The sequence below is a fragment of the Bubalus bubalis genome, chromosome 1 (assembly GCF_019923935.1).
Source record: "Bubalus bubalis isolate 160015118507 breed Murrah chromosome 1, NDDB_SH_1, whole genome shotgun sequence".
NCBI lineage: Eukaryota > Metazoa > Chordata > Mammalia > Artiodactyla > Bovidae > Bubalus > Bubalus bubalis.
The window spans coordinates 118,937,131-118,955,955 of NC_059157.1; the positions used below are offsets into that span (position 1 = coordinate 118,937,131).

Sequence of the window (18,825 nt, forward strand, 5' to 3'; positions counted from 1 at the left end):
GGGCCTTGTGGGAGAACAAGAAGCAGGCAGGATGCGTTCAGTGTTCCTGGAGGGATAGGCGGTGTTCCCCACAGAGGCTCCGGTGTTAGTGAAGCTGTGGAGGAGAGAAGCAACGCGACGCAGACAGGAAACACTGAAGAACCCCGTGTTGCTGCAGCATGAACTGTGAGTCTGGAAATGATGAGCACTGAGATGGAAGAGGGAGGGGAGGACTTCATCTATGAGGCGGGCTTTATCTCATGGCTGATGGGGAGTCCTGGGCAGGTCCCTGTCAACACTGGAAGTGGTCAGATGTGCTAGACAGCAGTGTGGAGGCGGGTTCAAGACCAGGGCCGGGGAGGCCATTGCCACTTTCCAGATGAGAGGTGGGTAAGACTTTCAACTAAGATACAAGCTTTTCACATAGTGTGGACACACACATCCAATTTTCCAACGGAAAATTTTGGTGTGTTCTATAGAAAAGCCCACTTGAGCTTGGTAGACACAAAGGTGGGATTGTTCAAGAGGAACTCATTTCTGTCTAAACATTATTTTTTAGTATCAAGAGATTTCGAGTATGAGTTCGGTGCTCCTAGGTTAGGTCTAAGCAGCACATACTCTGTGTCCTTGGCATTTTTTGTTTTTGGAGACATTTGTGAGGAAGTAATTCTTATCCTTTTGGGGTTTTATTTGCTGCTTGCCTCTTCTCTGAAATATTTAGTTATCTACTCTACTGGCAAGACTCTAGTCTGGGGAGTGAGCACCATGTATTAGCTCATATTTTCCACCTTTAGTTCCTTACTTCTTTCCTCATATTATGTGGAAGAAAACTCTCAAGCAGCAAAACTGAGGAAAAGATTTTATCTCCTTTCCATCACTCCCCATTGACGGATGTGTTTCCTTGTGTCCTGTTCCTTTAAAATGGGAGACTGAAAGGTCTGCTCCTTCATTCCAGAATAGAGGTTCAGAAAGGCGCTGCAGGTACCCTGGACTCTGATGGGGAGGGTAGGCTTGGGACTGCAGATTCAGAACAGCCTTTGCCGCCTGAATACCAGCTGGAAGAGGGGAGGGGAGGGGGTGATGGTGACCAATGCACAATGTTATCTATCCAAACTCTCATGCTTCAAAGGAACGTTGATTTCATTGTTCCCCAAAGGGGACCAGTAAATAACGAGATATTGTCAGAAGCCCGGGTGTTTCCTGCTGGAGACAAGGATGCTGCCAAGTGTTGGAAGCCTTGGAATCTAGTCTGTATGAGCCATTTTTGAGGAGGATGGGTTTGGACGAGTGACTTCACCTCTGAAAGATGCATTTCCACTTTGTAGATAATACAAGTGATAAATAAAACCTGTTGTTTGCCCTTACAGGTTGTGTGACATTGGATATAGAAATATTTTGGATACTGAGAAGTGCATTTTGGAAATGATGATCTAGCAGGAGGATTTTCTCCTAAATATTAAACAAAGCACCACAGAAGCAGCTTTGATGGTAACAAAGGGTTTGAAGAAGTAGAGAAAGTATGCACAGTGCTCCTTTGGCTGGGCAGGAATATATAATGCTGTCTTGCTAATCCACTACAAGAAGACCTATGACTTGCTAATCCATTACAAGAAGACCTATGACAGATGCTTACAGGCTTCCTTTTGCCTTGCAGACTACTTTTCTATCTCTCTTCCTTTGCAGGTTTTTACAAACTGATTTCCATGCCAGCCAAGGTAGACACCCATTGGAAAGTAGACACTGGGATTTAACATTATAAGAAGGTAGGCACTGGCCTCAGACCCACCACCTGGGTTTGAAACTCAACTCTGCCCTTTACTCCCCGTGGGTATCTAGTAGGTCTCTTCACCTCTCTTGACCCAAGTTTCTTATGCACAGGTTGGTTAGGATTCTGTTAAGGTCCTTTCTAGCACATGGATTCTATGTTGTCTCAGCTTAGAGTCAGTAATGGGCTTCCCAGGTGGCTCAGTGGTAAAGAGTCCACCTGTGGGTTCTATCCCTAGGTGGGGAATATCCTCAGGAGAAGGCAATGGCACCCCACTCCAGTACTCTTGCCTGGAAAATCCCATGGGTGGAGGAGCCTGGTGGGCTGCCGTCTATGGGGTCGCACAGAGTCAGACACGACTGAAGCGACTTAGCAGCAGCAGCAGCTTAGAGTCAGTAATGGGCTTCTCAGGTGTTTCAGTGGTAAAGAGTCCACCTATGGGTTCTGTCCCTAGGTGGGGAAGATCCTCAGGAGAAGGAAACGGCACCCCACTCCAGTACTCTTGCCTGGAAAATCCCATTATTGGAGGAGCCTGGTGAGCTACAGTGCATGGGGTCACAAAGAGTCCGACACAACTTGGTGACTAAACAGCAACAGAGTCAGTAATACGTTCCAGGGGCTGAAGAGCCTGGTGTTGCTGAGTGACTGGCTCATCACTGGTGCAGAATCGCCTGTCTGCATGGCAGTCATCAGAAGCGGATGTTGCTCTGCTGAGTCCCTGGTTTTGTGTCCTCACAGTGGTGTGGAGACTGGGTATGCCGCTGTGGTCGCTGGCTGGCCCAGGTTGCCCAGGATACAGGAATGTGCTGGGTGCAGACAGATACTGTAATTTCCTTCAGTCTTAATTCTGGGAAAGCAGCAAGGGAAGAGGCTGGGGAGAGGAGTGGTCATGCTACACAGGCACCTGAGGTGAGGGGGTGGAAAGAGGGTCACTTGTTAAAGGCCCCCGCTGAGACCTGCAGAGGGTTGAGTATTACCCCAAGGGTGGGTCCCGTTTCCATTTTAGCGCTGAAGTAAACTCTCCAGGCCCTGTTGTAGTTGGCTAATGGCGATCCCCAAACCACAGGCTCCAGAGATATGAGCCAGCGTTCCAGGAAAAGCCACCCACGGGATCAGGGAGGACAGAGCAAGAGAGTCCAGAGCAGGGAGGACAGAGGGAGAGAGCCCGGAGCAAGGGCATGTTTGGGGCCGATTGCTTCAAACGGAGGGTAATTGTGTCCTCCAGCTCAGGGTTCATGGGTCACGCCTCCAGCACAGTCCAGTCCACGTCCACGTCCACGTATGCTTACTTGGCACAGTTAAGTGTGTCCTCCCCAAAGTCAACATCCAGAGAACCTAGGGAGCTGTGGGGTCACTGTGCAGTTCTTCATTCTTTTTTTTTTTTTTTTCTAGTTCAGAAAGACCAGCCCACCACTTGGGAGCCTTGGTTTGGCTGGCTCTCCAAACCCCTGGTCAGATGGCTATCTTTCAACTAAAACACAGGGTTAGTTGAATTTTCTTCCAAATTTCATTTCAAACAATTATCTTGGCATGTTATCTGTAATATCCCCTTTGGAGAGTTCTTCTATATTGAAAAAAAAATTCATCATATCTTGTGAATACGTGGATTGAGAATAAAGCCTCAAGTGCATCAAGATATGTGAAGACCTGAGTGACTCCTGAACTGTTGCGGCTCACGGGAGTGTGCAACAGCAAAGAAGACAGTAGAAAGATGCCCATCTGGACCTCATTGGTAGCAAAATCGGAGCGATCTTCCTTGAACAGTCAGTGGTTCAATCCCTTGCCTTCAGGTCAGGTCATACTTGAATCTTTAGACCCTGCAGTCCTCCGATACACACATACATACGCAGAGAGAGAAAATACACATTTGTAGGCAATAATGCACACACCTAGTCTCCTCCTCCCTGGAAGTCACATACAGAAAATACACATTTGTATGCGATATTGCACACCCTTCCCCCAAACACACAGCAATTAGGAGTTGAATTCCCCAGTCTGCTGAGCTGGACTTAGAGACCAAGCAAAAGGGACTCTTGAGAAGAAAAAAGGAATTCCACTCTGGTGAGGTTAAGATTGCAGTCCTTAAGAGCGAGGTGGTTTCACCGAGACTGCTTTAGAAAGGGACCAGTCCTGACCCTCCAGGAATTGGGTGAAATACCCTGGGGAATGGGTCCAGGAGCCTTGAAGTTGGGAGCAGGCCCTGGGACTGGTTGGCGCGCTGAGGTTCATCTTCTGCGCATCCCCACCTGCCCTCTCAACTCCCACCGCCCCGGGGCCCTGCACTTGGCTCTATTCTCCACCCATCTCTGAAAACCTTCCATCTCCGAGGCGACTTCAAAGCCCCCTGGGAAAGCCAAGTTGCCAATTAAGCCTCTTTGAGGCAGGTTCTCATTCCTTCCCCCACTAATTGAAATGTTACTCCTTTTACTAAACCCCTAAACCACCCAAACACAACGGTCTTCCTCATTTGCATTGTAACAACGTCCCTAATATGCTTCCAAGAGCCCTCCCTCCGTAAAGGGGACCTTCCCTCTCCTCCAGGCATGAGCGGTATGAAAGCAAAGGCCTTCATTTCCATCCGTATACAGCTGCTCATTAGCTAAGGTGGAAGAAATTCCTTTTATTCTGGATTCATTTCCCAGGATGACCATGTCTTTTTTATTTTTTGTCTCAGGTCACTGTTCCCAAACTAGGCTTTAATTGCTGATAGTGATTGAGTTAATACATATTTACAGCCTGGTAAGGTTAAAGAAGGTCTCCTGTAGTTTTATTTGAGACATTTTATTTAACCTGCCATAAAATCATTAACAAGTTGTTCAGTGTTAATTCTCTGTCCTTTATCTTGTCTCTGCCTCTTGGGAAAATTGGGTGAAGGCAGGTGGCTTTGGTGCAGGCTGGATTCTGAGGCAGGGTGGACCCTGGGACCCCAAACCTCGCCTCCAGGTCCTCCTCTGTTCAGAGAGGGGTGCCTCTCCTTGGTAGCAGCAGAGAGCCCAGGGCAACACTGTGCTCTCCCAGGCACCCAGCCAAGAGGCGCAGGCGGGTGATGAAATCCCATCAAAGCCACAGGGCTGGGCCAGGCTCCTGAATTAGCTCCCACCAGTAACTCGAGCCCCAAGTGGCCCACAGGCTGGGCACTGAGCCGAGGTGTCAGGCCGGGCGACGGCCTGGCCACTGGAGCCTGCCCAGAACGAGGGACTGAAAAACTGGGCAGGAGGAGGGGCCGAGGGCCAAGGGCAATGCCAGGGGAAGCCAGGGGTTTTCCAAACTTTACCCTGGGAGGCCTGAGGGCTGCCTGTGAAAAGTCAGTCTTGTCACAGTCCTTCTCTCTCCTTCCCATAAACATCCGGAGCAACATGGAGGCCCTCTCCACCGTGGGGTTCCAGGACTCTCTATCCCATCAGAGGGTAATTGGCTTACCAAAAATGAAGCTGGCTGAGTCAGCCGCATGTCTGCCTGCCCCCAGAGTGCTGCTCCCAGGAGCCCCACACTTCTCTCCTCTCCCCTTTGCCTTGCCTGGGCCTCTGGCTGCTTTTGTCTCTGATCCATCCCTGAGGAGTGGATCAGACTGTGGCAGAGGCTGGCATTCCCCTAAAGTCATGTTGCCATATGTTTCCTGGTCACACATCTCTATTTTCCAGGTCCCCTAGTAGTAGACACAGTGAGGGGAAGTGACAAGGGCCAGCTCCATGCTCTTTGCCCTGTTTGGCTGCCTGGAGTGGAGATGATCCTTTGGGCAGCTTTCAAAGCTAAATGTTAAAAAATGGCAGCTCAAAAATGAAAATGATGGGTGGAGGGTGGCTGTCCCACCCATCCTATGTACAAGCATGAAATCAGTGTCTGTGGGGTGTAAACCACTGTACGCTATGGGGGCTATTTGTTACAGCCGGGAATTCACTACACAGTCTGAGACTGTTCATGCAAGTCTATGAACTGTGGGGGCTGGCTGCCTTTACCTAGAATGTTCATTCAGTGACTTCTGCCTCCCTTAAGACACAGGTCAAATTCCAGCCCCTCTGGGGAGCCTTCCAGTGGGCAGGGGAAATAGCTTTATCCACTCATTCTATCATGGACACCAGCAGAAGCCACCTTTGCCCACCTCCAGGCTGGTTGAGCCAAGCAGGAACATGGGACATTGGCCCACTGGGCGAGATTTAGAAACTGAGCCAGAGGGCCAAAATCCTCTAAATCAAAGAATGCTCCTCTGAGACTCGGCTGACATAATTCTTTACTTCTGAAATCAGGTTCAAGAGACCTGGATGAGGAGAATGACTACTGAGCTGTTTTTTTGGGTGATTCAGAAAGTTGGAGCTAGATGGGCCCCTAGAAATCATCTTCCTCTGCCCTTTCCCTTACAGATGAAGAGACTGGGGCCCAAAGTGGAGAGACAGAAGCAGCAGCTGGCCTCCCGACGCTCAGCCTGCTGCTCCTTAATTGCACTGTTTAAGCAAGGCAGGTGACACACACATTGCAGCCCCTGGTCCAGGCTCAGAATTATTTGCTCATTTATATATGTATTTATTTATTTGGCAACACCAGGTCTTTGTTGTAGCATGCAGGATCTTTCAGTTGCATCATGCGAACACTGAGTTGTGGCGTATAGGATCTAGTTCCCCAACCAGGGATCAAACCCAGGCCCCCAACATTGGGAGGGCGGAGTCTTAGCCACTGGACCACCAGGGAAGTCTCAGAATTAGTTGTTTTTTCCAACTCTCCAAGACGTGCTTCAGCCCTCCCTGTTTCAGTGTTCTCAAATACTGACCATGATGCCTTCCATCTGAGCATTTCAGGTCCAAGTTCTCAGTGCTGACTTCCAGCTAGAGCAGGACAGGGAGTACAAACGTTTCCAAGGTTAACTGTTCAACAGCCCCGAGGATGGACGTGGCCCATTCATGAAACATAGACCTATCCCTTTGCTCTATAGCGAGGGGTTGGAACAGGTAGGAGACGGGGGCAGCACTAAGCTGTTCCCTGTTTCTTTGTCTTGCCCTTCTCTTCATGGAAGGAAGAGTCCTTGAGGAAGACCCACCCTCTTACTACAGAGAAAGGAACTGAGGCTCAGAAAGGTTTGCTGGTGAGCTCAAAGCTCTGCAAGATGCCTTACTTCTGACCTCCCCTGCGGAGTCCTCGGTCAGAGTGAGAAGTTTCTACTTGTCGCCTTCTAAGTCACAAAAGAAAGTAACACTAGGGTATAGTTCAGGTGTATATTTTGGAATTTAAATCTCAATCAACCAAAATTTCTCTTATGGTTTCCCCAAAGCACAGATTTATTTTCCAGTATTCATTTCTTAGAGTCTAAAGGACCTGTTGGTCAAAACTTGACATCTGACTCAACCTAGGGGTTGACGCAGGTTTCCACAGTGCAGTTCCATCCTGTCAGCATTTTTCTTGATTGTTGGAGCTGGTTCAAAACCCATGTCTCTGCCCTCACATCCTTCCTTTCGGGAAACTGCAAGGGAATTAGAGTTTTGGATGCTTAGCTTAGGGAGGGCCCTTAAGGTTCGTAAAACTCTCCTATTTGGGGGGACCACAGGCCCATAGCAAACTGGTGACAGGCCTGGCCTGGTGTCCTGACTCTTCAGCACAAAGTACTTTATGGGGAACACATGGTAGGGAACCCAGGTTTGTTAGTGCCTCCATAAAGTAAAGAAGGAACAGCATTTTTTTTTTTATTCAGTCCCATAGCCTAGATCAAGGAGAAGTCCGTTGTCCTTTGGGAAAGATGTTATTAAATATCTATCACCCCATCTATACCTCATTTATGAAACTGTCATTTTTGGATTACTGATGCCTATTTTCTTCTAGGATGGCTCCCTTCATCTTTCCTATGTATCATTCTGCTTTGGCAGCAGTTCTTTTTCAGTATAGTGAGTGAGTATGCAGGGAGCAGGGAGGCAGTGGTATGGGTGGGCTGACAGTCACTCAGACGCTGAAGCTGGGGGAGGGAAAGGGGTGCTTGACAAGGTTAGGGTCGGGGTGCCCACCAACAACCATTCCTCAGTTTTTATTGTATGTTTAGTGTAATGAAGGAACATTGCTTCATATATGCATACTTTACAATTCACTAGGTGCTTTTTCCATTTGATATCTTTTAAAGTCCTTGAAAAAAGTCTTTGGGAAGCAGAGACCTGGAGAGGAAGAGCTGGCATGTTGTGGACTCTACAATCCTCTAGGCAATGTGCTTCTTATGTTCACGTATATACGAGGAATCTCTTTCCATCCCAACAACACCATGAGACAAGCAATCATACTGTAATTGTCATGGTGAGGACATCTGTGCTCAGAGCAATGACTTGTCTGGGTGCTCCCAGCTAGTAAGTAGCACAGGCAGGATTTGAATTCAGATCTCTGTGAGTGAAGGCCACATTCTTTCTACAGCATTGATCTGCCTCCCTAAGAATGTGGAACTGTTAGCAAAGAGAAGTAACCAACCCAATCTGATGCTTGAGAAAAATGAGTCTGTAAGTCATTTCATGACAAATAGATGGGAAGCAATGGAAACAGTGACAGACTTTATTTTTTGGGGCTCCAAAATCACTGCAGATGGTGACTGCAGCCATGAAATTAAAAGACACTTGCTCCTTGGCAGGAAAGTTATGACCAACCTAGACAGCATATTAAAAAGCAGAGACATTACTTTGCCAACAAAGGTCCATCTAGTCAAAGCTATGGTTTTTCCAGTAGTCATGTATGGATGTGAGGGTTGCACTATAAAGAAAGCTGAGTGCCAAAAAATTGATGCTTTTGAACTGTGGTGTTGGAGAAGACTCTTAAGAGTCCCTCGAACTGCAAGGAGATCCAACCAGTCCATCCTAAAGGAGATTAGTCCTGAGTGTTCATTGAAAGGACTGATGCTGAAGCTGGAACTCCAATACTTTGGCCTCCTGATGCAAAGAACTGACTCCTTGGAAAAGACCCTGATGCTGAAAAAGATTGAAAGCAGGAGGAGAAGGGAAAGACAGAGGATGAGATGGTTGGATGGCATCACTGACTCAATGGACATGAGTTTGAGTAAACTCCGGGAGTTGGTGATGGACAGGGAAGCCTGGTGTGCTGCAGTCCATGGGGTCACAAAGAGTCAGACATGACTGAGTGACTGAACTGACTGAAGTCTCAGAGAGGCAAGGAATATAATACTTTCTAATCACAACATTGGGACTAAAGTTCCAAGCTGTGCTAAGTGAAGTGGTATTTTCCAGGACACCATTCCACCTCAAGAGACCAGACGCTAGTTGGGAGCCATGCTTGACACTTGTGTCCCAACAGGGAATGGTTCAGAATGAGCCCATAGGTGAGGACTCGATTGGGTGCTCTGAAAGGGGAAGATTAGAAAATCTGAGATGCAGGATCTGAGTCCAGAATGTTGTCCAGTCTGTTAAAATTGTCTTTGCTGTGGGACATGGATCTGCTTGGACCATTTATCAGAACCTGTTGTGGTCTGGAAATAAGAAAATTCAAGTCAATTGTAGACAAATATTTTGCAGCCTCTGCATTTACTTAACAAAGGTAGGGCTCTCTTCCCTTGGAGGATGAAGCCGAAGCCGGTATAATCACTGGTCAGATCTTCTCCTCACAATGGTATGAGTGGGAGCCTCTCCCTTCCATGTTACCTCCCAAAGGAACAGGGGATAAACACCCTTGTAAGACAGTGGTCTCATTTTGTGGACGTGAATTCAATGGCTCACAGCTCCATTCTACTCATCCTGGCTCTGGCTTAAGTTTTAAAAACTAATTCTCTCTGCATTAATCTGAAAAGATCCTTCAAACAAAAGCTCAACATCTGAGTCTATTTACCGAGTGTGCAGCTGTGTCAATTGGCCAAGACAAAGCGAGGCTTCCTGGTCAGCCCACAATGGGCTGCAGGTAGTCCTGCAAACAGAGAAGCACAAGGCATGGTCCTTTCAGGAGCCAGCAACCCTCCTTCCAATAGGGAGGAGCTGGAGCTTAGGGGTCAAGAGAAAGGGAGTGCTGCCCCACCCCCACCGTCACCATACACACAAGTGGGGACTGAAGGATATGATCTGTAAGCCCATCAATTAGGGCTATTAAAAAGGTAATTAGCCCTCTACCATGGAAACCAAGGACAGAGATGTGAAAAGGGGAAATTCATTTCCATGTGGTTACATTTTGATGTGACCAGTACACTTTCTTAAAGAAGTGCGATGCTATTGTTGAGAATATCACTTGGTTGGTCATGATGGGAAGGTGATATCAAGTCAATTTAAAAGTTATCTAAGAATTAAAATAATAATTTCTTTATTCTTGAAAAAAAAATTTTTTTTTTCTGCTATCAAACACTAGATTCAAGTCAAGTGGCCAGATTAGGAGGCCAGGGAGGAGTTGAGTTATTTCCTTTCCAGTTTCCTCTCCTGAAGAGAATTGTGGCAGGAAATGACATTGAACATGTCAACAATGAACAATTTCTCTTGGATTCTAAGAAGTGTGAAATTCAGAATTAGTGTTCCCTCTCTTTTCAAACATGTGTGGGTATTTTGGTAATAAAGCCCGAGAGAGCAGAAAACGAATAGAGGAAAGTCCTTTCTCATAATGAGATTTGAAGATAGCTATTGAAATGGATCTAAAGTATACAGTACTCTTTTGCAACACTGGTCAAGTTCACAGTGAACTTAGGGCCTACACAAATTTACATTTTCTCTGTGTGTGTGTGCATGCTTTCAGGTAAAAGATAATTTAATTTAGCTTTGTTTTCCCCCACCATCTTGTTTTCTCCTTCTCTTTCACTTCTCCTTCCCACTTTATAGAGGTCAAATGTACATGCAGGGAGATGCACAGATCTTAAGTGTCCAGCAGGATGTTTCACATCTTGTTAACCCACACAACAATCAAGATATACAATATTCCCACCACTGCAGAAGTTTCCTGCTCCTATCTTGTCAATAACCACCTGCCAGGCAATCACTGTTTTAATTTTTAATACTATGTATTAGTTTTGCTGTTCTTGAAGTCCATATCAAAGATATAATATGGTATAAATTCTTTTTGTGTAACATCTTTCACTCAAAATAGTATTTTTGAGACTCATCTGTGAGGTGATGGACTATTATCTGTTTATTCTCTTTCATGTATAAGTAGTATTCCATTGTATAACGACACCACAATGGACCCATTCTTGTCTTGATCACATCTCAGTTGTTTCCAGTTTGGGGCTGTTATGAAATAAGCTACTATAAACTTTCTTGCATAAGATCTTCTGTGGGCATATGTTTTTATTTCTCCTGGACAATTACCTAGGAGTGAATCATAAGTTAGGTGTATTTTTAATTTTATAAGAAACTAAAAACCTACCAGTTTTCTGAAGTGGTTGTAAAATCTTATGCTTCCAGAAGAAAGGTGTGAGAAGTTTCAGTAATTCTGTCTCCTTACAAACATTGGATGTTGTCAGTCTTTTTTTTTTTTTTTCTTTTTAAATTGAAGTATAGTTGATTTACAAAGTTTCTGTTGTTAGTCTTTATTTTGATGAAATCCAATTTTTTTCTTTATGATTAGTGCTTTTGCTGTCCCATCTAAGACACCTTTGTCTAACTCAAGACTGTAAAGACATTTCTCTATGCTTTTTTATAGCAGCTTTACAATTTTAGCTTTTGTGATTAACTCTACAGTTCATCTCAAATTAGTTTTTTGTGTATGGTGTGAGGTAAGGGTTGAGGTTTATTTTTTTTCTAAGCATTTATCCAGCAGTTCCAGAATCATTTGATGAAGACTTTCTCCATTCAATTTCTCTGATGCCTTTGTCATAGATTGATTGACTGTATCTTTGTGCTCTATTCCTGGACTCCCCCATTTTTTTGTCTGTCTTTATGCCAATACTACTTTGCCTTGATTGTTATAGATTTTTAATACATCTTAAAATCAGATATTGTTGGTTTTGTAATCTTTCTCTTCTTTTAAAAGATGATTTTGGCCACTCTAGTCCTTTGGATGCTTATTTAAATTTTAGAATCAGCTCATCAATTTGTTCAAAAAAGTTTGTTGAGGTTTTGATTGGGATTATGTTAAATCTGTAGATCAACTTGGGAAGAGGGAGAAAGATTTTACATTGAGCCTTTCAATTAATGAACATGGTATATCTTTTTTTTTTTCAATAATATTGTATAAATTTTAATATAGAGGTCTTGCACATATTTGCTCACCTTTATTCCTAAATGTTTCAAGAATTTTGATGCTATTGTAAATGGTGTTTTGAAATTTTTATCTTCTAAATGTCATTAGTATGGGAAAAAAATAGAATTGATATCTGTAACTTGACCTTGTAGCTTGCTATGTTGCTAAATTCACTAATTAGCAAAAACGCTACTAGTGGCTTTACAGATCCTTCAGAATTTTCATATACATACTCATGGCATCTACAAATAAAAGTAGTTTTACCTCTTTCTTTCCAATCTTTATACTTTTTATTTCACCTTATTGCACTGACCAGAAGAGAAGAGATGAGAGTGGACAACTTTGCCTAGTTCTTGATTTTAGAAAATATTCAGTAATCTACCATCAAGTACAATGTTAATGTGAATTTCTCATAGTTATCCTTTGTCAGACATTTTATTTTTAGCTTGCTGAGAGATTTTTAAAATCATAAATGGATATTTAACTTTGTCATATGCCTTTTATTCATTTTTGAGATATTATGTGGCATTTTTCTATATTCTGCTGATGTGGTGAATTAAATTGATCACTTTTTGAATGTTAAATCCATCCTATATTCCTGAATAAGCTTCACTTAGTCATACTGTATTATCCTTTTTTAGACAATGCTGGATTTGATTTCACAATATCTGTTAAGCATTTTTGCATCTATATTTATGAAGGATATTGATTTTTAGTGTTTATTTCTTGTAGTATTTTTGACAGTGTTATTACGATGTAATGGTTAGTTTTATATGTCAACTCAGCTAGACTGTTCAGTTCAGTTCAGTTGCTCAATCGTGTCCGACTCTTCGCAACCCCATGAATCACAGCACGCCAGGCCTCCCTGTCCATCACCAACTCCCAGAGGTCACTCAGACTCACGTCCATCGAGTCAGCGATGCCATCCAGCCATCTCATCTTCTGTCGTAGTACCCAGTTATTCAATCTAAAACTAATCTAGGTGTTGCTGTGAAGGTATTTTGTGGATATGGCTAACATCTGCAATCAGTTGACTTTAAGTAAAGGAGATCAGAGATCATCCTTGATAATATGGGTGGGCCTTATCCAATCAGTTGAAGGCTTTAAGAATAAAAAAGTTTCTCAGAGTAGATATTCTGCTTCAGGATTGCAGCATCAACTCCTTCCAGAGTTTCCAGCCTGCTGGCTTTCTCTATGCAAATTTTGGACTTGCCAAGCCCCACAATTGCATGAGTCAAGAGCCAATTCCTTAAAATAAATGTCTGTCAAAACATATATATATATGAAATCTCAATCTTGTGGAGGCTTGTGTTAAGGATTTGTTAGGGTGGGTCTATTTCAGCTTTGTGCTTTGTGTATGGACCTCATTCTGTGGCATGGTCCTCTCTCGGAAGGCGTGGGATTTCTAGAGTCTCACTTGAATGGTGAGACATTCACCAAGCTATCTCTTCACTCTTCTTGGCTGGAACTCCCACGTTTTTCAGTGTTAAAGATGTCTGGTGTCTCTGTTCAGTTTTCATCCCCATAATGTATGTTCCCTGATAGGCCAGTGGGGGGTTGTCCTATGAATTTACAGCCCTGCTCTCCGCCAAGAAGGCAGAAGGAATCCCCAGGATAAAACTCTGGCACCCTTCCTGCACAGCTTCCCCTTCAGTGGTCCCCTGCTCTGCAAATTCCAGCTGCTTCAGCATTCCCAAAACTCCGGTCTCTGCCTCCTTGCCCAAGCGTGCTTGCCGTCTTCTGCAGGTGCTCCACCAGCTTGATCTATGACCTGGTATCTGTTCCCACACAGAAAGCCAAGTTGCCTGTAAGGTTCACTTCATGTGTTTCTTTTCTCTCAAGGATCACAATCCTGCTGTCTATTGCTCAATGCCTGAAAAGAATTGCTTCATATATTTCATCCCATTGAATTACTACTTCTGGTAGGAAGGCATGTCCAATACCCATTTACTCCATCATAGCCAAAAAATGGAATTTCATCCATATATACATTTGTCAAACAATCCTCCAAACCAAAACCATCCCTATGCCATCTACTTCATTTCTCATGTGCTCAGCAAAGGGCAGAAAACACCAATGAGTTCAGAAACATCATTGGGTGTTTCATACAAACTTGTCATCCACGGTTCTGAACAGAGAAACAATCATATTATAATATATGAGAATTCAGCGGGGCTTCCCTGGTGGCTCAGATGGTAAAGAATTCACCTGCAGTGCAGGAGACCCAGGTTTGATTCCTGGGTAGGGAGGGTCCCCTGGAGCAGGGAATGACAACCCACTCCAGTATTCTTGCCTGGAGAATTCCCTGGGTAGAGGAGCCTGGCAGTCTACAGTCCATAGGGTGGCAAAAGTAGTCCTCTGTAAGCCAGCATTTCTCAAACTGTGTTCTGAGGAATGTTGGATCCATAAGGAGTTAAACGGTAATCTGAGAATAAAGAATTCTCTGATCAAATACTTTGGGGAAAATGTTTTGCCTGATTTTTGTTCCAGGACAGTCACACATATATTAGCATATTAAAGACCCTGACAAGTCCTGTTGAAAATTTTCATTAACTCAATATTTCCCAAGCTTAATTGATTAGTAGAATTTCTTCACCTAATATTAATTAGTATCAAAAACATGTTCTTTACATTCATGAATTATCTGACCTCTGATCTACTTTCCCTAAAATTTGAAAAAATACTATTCAGAAGGGAAAGCAAGAGCTTTTAGGTTTGGCAAATCAGTTAAAATCAAGGCTGCTGGTATGATATTTCAGCTGAACATTTTTGGTAGAGCCAGAAATTAGATAATTTAAACCCCTCCAGGAGAGTATGTGTTTGAATTACACCTCCTAAGTAAACAAATAACAAGTTGTTATAGGAAAAGGGACTTTTTCTTTTAAAGCTGATGGACTTAGGTCACTATATTTATTTTTTAAAGCACTAGAAATCTGGAAGTATAATTCTAACCCATAAAGCCTTACCTTTAATAGTATTTCATACAGTACTGTATTTTTTAGATAATAACCCACAAATAAAAATTTTATTAGTCATTTATGAACTCCTCCTAAAATGCTTTTGGAAACATTTTCCAGCTCAAACACCTTTTTAAAACCAAATGACATCATGTCTGTTGGCATATATTGTTCTATACTGGAGATGGGGAAGAGTTGCCCGCCCCTCCATGAAACAACATTTGAAGAGTTTATCGTCATCTTCCCGAAAAGTGAGCACCTGGAAAATGTGAGTACAATGAAACCCCAAAGCACAGCACTGAGGAAGTCAGCTGGACTTAAAAAACTCTCCCTGGGGAAACTGCCTGTCCCATGGTCCTGGGAACTTCAGGGCCCCCTTCTCTGGCCCTGCTAATCTTTGCCAGCTCCACATTCTGACACACAGGCAGAGGTAACATCGATGCAGTTATTCATTCATTCAATCCATTCATTTATGAATTCAAAACGGATTTACCAAGTGCCAGTTATGTACCAGGCACCACTCCAGGACTGCTGGGATGTAGTGGTGGACAAACCCAGGCCATCCCCCCACAGAGTTTACACTCCAGTGAGGAAGAGGAATGACCAGTCAGGTCACAGTGAGAAATGTCATGGGGGAAAGAATCATGTTAAGAGGTGGGACAGTGGTTGGAAGAAAACTGTATTCCATAGGAGTGGGTGGAAAGATTTTCTTTGAGAAGTAACATTTATGCAGTGACATGAATGAAGAGGACAAGAAAAAGACACATTTAAGAGAAGAGCTTTTCAGGCAGAAAGAATGGCAAGTGAAAAGCCCTGAGGTTGAGGCCTTTGGTTGAGTCCAGGGGCTCCCAAGCACTGGCTGGATGCATCGGGCTCACCTAGAAAGCTTGAAAACAAGTCACGATTTTTGGGCTCCACAATTTCAGAGCCTAATTCAGTAAACTAGAAATGGGGCCTGCTGGTTTTTGTTTTTTTTTTTAAATGACCGAAACAAGACAGACCTAAAACCTCAGCTTCTGGAAGAACCATTTGTTCTGGCTGGTCTTGTATCTCTCCTTGAACTTGACCTTGTCCTCTTGTCAGGCCTTGTGTTTGAGAACAGGGTCTCTGATGACATCTTTGTCAACAACAGTTTCGTCCAAAAGTATATCCACAGAGTACCTTGTGGGCATGAAGTGGTCATGTAAATTTCCACAAAAACTTGATCTTTGACCTGTTCACAATTTTCTTCTTGCCTATGGCAGCTCTCATTTGCAGGGAAAGCAATCAATTCCAGTCACCAAAGCATAGCTGTAGGGTTGGTCTGAAATGCCATCATCAGTGTTCTTCACGATGACCACTTTACGTCCGGTTTCATGTACGTGCCCATTTCAGCAGTAACCACTCAGGACTACAGCAGAAAGGAAGACAGGGCGCTTCTGCTAACCTTTCAGCCGGGGAGGGTCACAAGACTTTTTTTAAAAGCTTCCCCCAAACTTTCTGAAGCTTCACCCAGTTTAGGAAACTCTAATCCAATGACATCATTTTACAGGAGAAGACACTGAAATCCAGAGAGGAAAAATGATTTTGTCCCTGGTCACAGAACTAAATCATGATGGAGCCAGTCCTGCTGCTGCTACTGCTGCTGCTGCTAAGTCGCTTCAGTCGTGTCCAATTCTGTGCGACATCATAGACGGCAGCCCACCAGGCTCCCCCGTCCCTGGGATTCTCCAGGCAACAACACTGGAGTGGGTTGCCATTTCCTTCTCCAATGCGTGAGAGTGAAGTCGCTCAGTCGTGTCCGACTCTTCGAGACCCCATGGACTGCAGCCTATGAGGCTCCTCCGTCCACGGGATTTAAGCCAGTCCTGGCAATCATATTCCCACAGTCCCTACAGGGCTCTTCCTCTTCTGCCTACTTTATTATCCACCCACCTCCGCCTCCCCTGCTGCTCATCTGCCCAACAAAAGAAGTCAATAGAAAGGTGTTTCCTCTAACAATAGTAGTTGCTGTTAGTATTACTCTAAATAATAGTAACCATTTATCAAATATTTACTTTTTCCCAGGTCTTGTTCTAAGCACTTCTTATGTATTAACTCATTTAATCCCCACAATGAACTTATGGGTGTGTGTATTATTCTCACTTTACAACGAGGAAACTGAGGCTGGAAAGATGAGGTCACTTCTCCAAGGTCATATGGTTGGCACGTGATGGAGCTGGGCTACAATCCTGCAGAACTGGTGATCCTGGACGAACTGCCTTGTTGCCTCCCGCTGACCCGGGCAAGGACTCTGGACTGATCATCACTGCTGTTATTGATTTGTGTCAGCAGGAACCTCAGTATGTCGTCCTGTGCTCATCCCAGTGATACCCGCTGCCCAGTTATGCCAGCAGCTGGGAGCACACCTGAAGCCAATGGTTCACAGTGCAGGCTGACAGCAACTGTGGTCTGATCATGATCATTTCTCTTCTAGAAACTCCAGGGCCTGCGGGTTTCCTTTTAGTTATTTTTCAAAGCAGGCTCTGCTGGGAATGCAGGAGGGATAAGCTGGCGTGCTCGCTGATGTCAAAGTCCTGTGAGTCCTCAGTGCCTCCAAGTTGCACACACCCCTGTGACTTCTTCCCTGAGGCCAGAAGGCTGTGTTATTGATCTCACTGTGGGTGGGTGACCCTGAGGGTGAGGTCCAAAGATGAAGACACTATGACGTCTGTTTTCTAGCAGCTCACAGATAATTCTATTGTTGTTCAGTCCCTAAGTCAAGTCTGACTCTTTGCAACCCCATGAACTGCAGCTCACCAGGCTTCCTTGTCCTCCACTATCTCCCAGAGTTTGCTCAAACTCATGTCCATTGAGTTGGTAATACCATCCAGCCACCTCATTTTCTATCTCCCCCTTCTGCTCCTGCCCTCAATCTTTCCCAGCATCAGGGTCTTTTCCAGTGAGTTGGCTCTTTGCATCAGGTGGCCAAAGTATTGGAGCTTCTGCTTTAGCGTCAGTCCTTCCAATGAATATTCAGGGTTGATTTCCTTTCAGATTGACTGGTTTGATCTCCTTGCTGACCAAGGGACTCTCAAAAGTCTTCTCCAGCACCACAGATAATTCTAAATCACAGCAGAAAGTAGCATTATTCCATCAGAATGCTAGAGGCCCTGGCAGTTGGTGGTGGTTCTTAGCACCATAACACAATGGCAACTGGTACCTCTGGGAAGAACAGAAAGGATCTAGTTGGATCTGGGCCTTGATTTCAAGGTACAAATAGGGGAAGGGAACTCCAAGAGGAAGGAGAAGTCTCAGCAGTTACCACAGGTGTGACATGGTGTGGCATTTTGGAGGATGTAGATGAATACAGAGGTTAGAAAAAATACGTATAGATCTCATTATAGGTGTAGCTAGTATATTTCTACAAGCTGGGAGTTCAGAGTGAGACAGACTCAAAGATACATTTCTATTAGCTTTTCAGTGCATTATCTTCCAAATACCCAGACCAACAGCACAGAAGACACTGCGTTGGGATCCTTGTCAAATAATTAAAAGGAAAAAAAAATAATTAAAAAGCACCTGGTTCACTACTATTTCCCTTAAAAATACCATGGTCACATTTTATTTTTATTCATCTTAATAGAGTTAATAACACATTGTATAATAGGATGCAGAAGGAAGGCAGTGGATGAGAGGCTGGACTCAAGTTACCCCCCTCAAATCTGTCCCAGTCCTGGTGTAATATGCTAAAACATCCAGTATCAACAGGTCAGAACCTAAGTATCTGTGGGTCCTGGCTATGTTGCCTGTTTTGTGAAGCTCTGGTGTCTAGGTTCCTTGGGACTTCAGAAGATGAATTAAGGCCTTTGGGAGATGATTGTCTACTTCACATCACTTCCTATAGAAAGGATAAAAGAGAGGCAAAGGCCTTGAAACTGAAAGTTTCTAGTAAATTATGTCTCTCTCTCTTTTCCTCGGGGATTCAGTTATTAAACTTTTACCACTGCTGAGACATTCATTCCTTGGGAATTGACAAGAAGA

The 18,825-nt window shown here is 44.2% G+C and overlaps 1 long non-coding RNA gene across 1 annotated transcript; it reads left to right on the top strand.

Annotated features, from left to right (window-relative positions):
• Positions 1 to 308: 308 nt before the first annotated feature.
• LOC102390161 lies at positions 309 to 15,086 on the top strand. The gene is made up of 3 exons (XR_326930.4): positions 309 to 1,742; positions 3,137 to 3,227; positions 14,944 to 15,086. It is a non-coding gene; the product is annotated as an uncharacterized LOC102390161 (long non-coding RNA).
• The last annotated feature ends 3,739 nt before the right edge of the window (positions 15,087 to 18,825 follow it).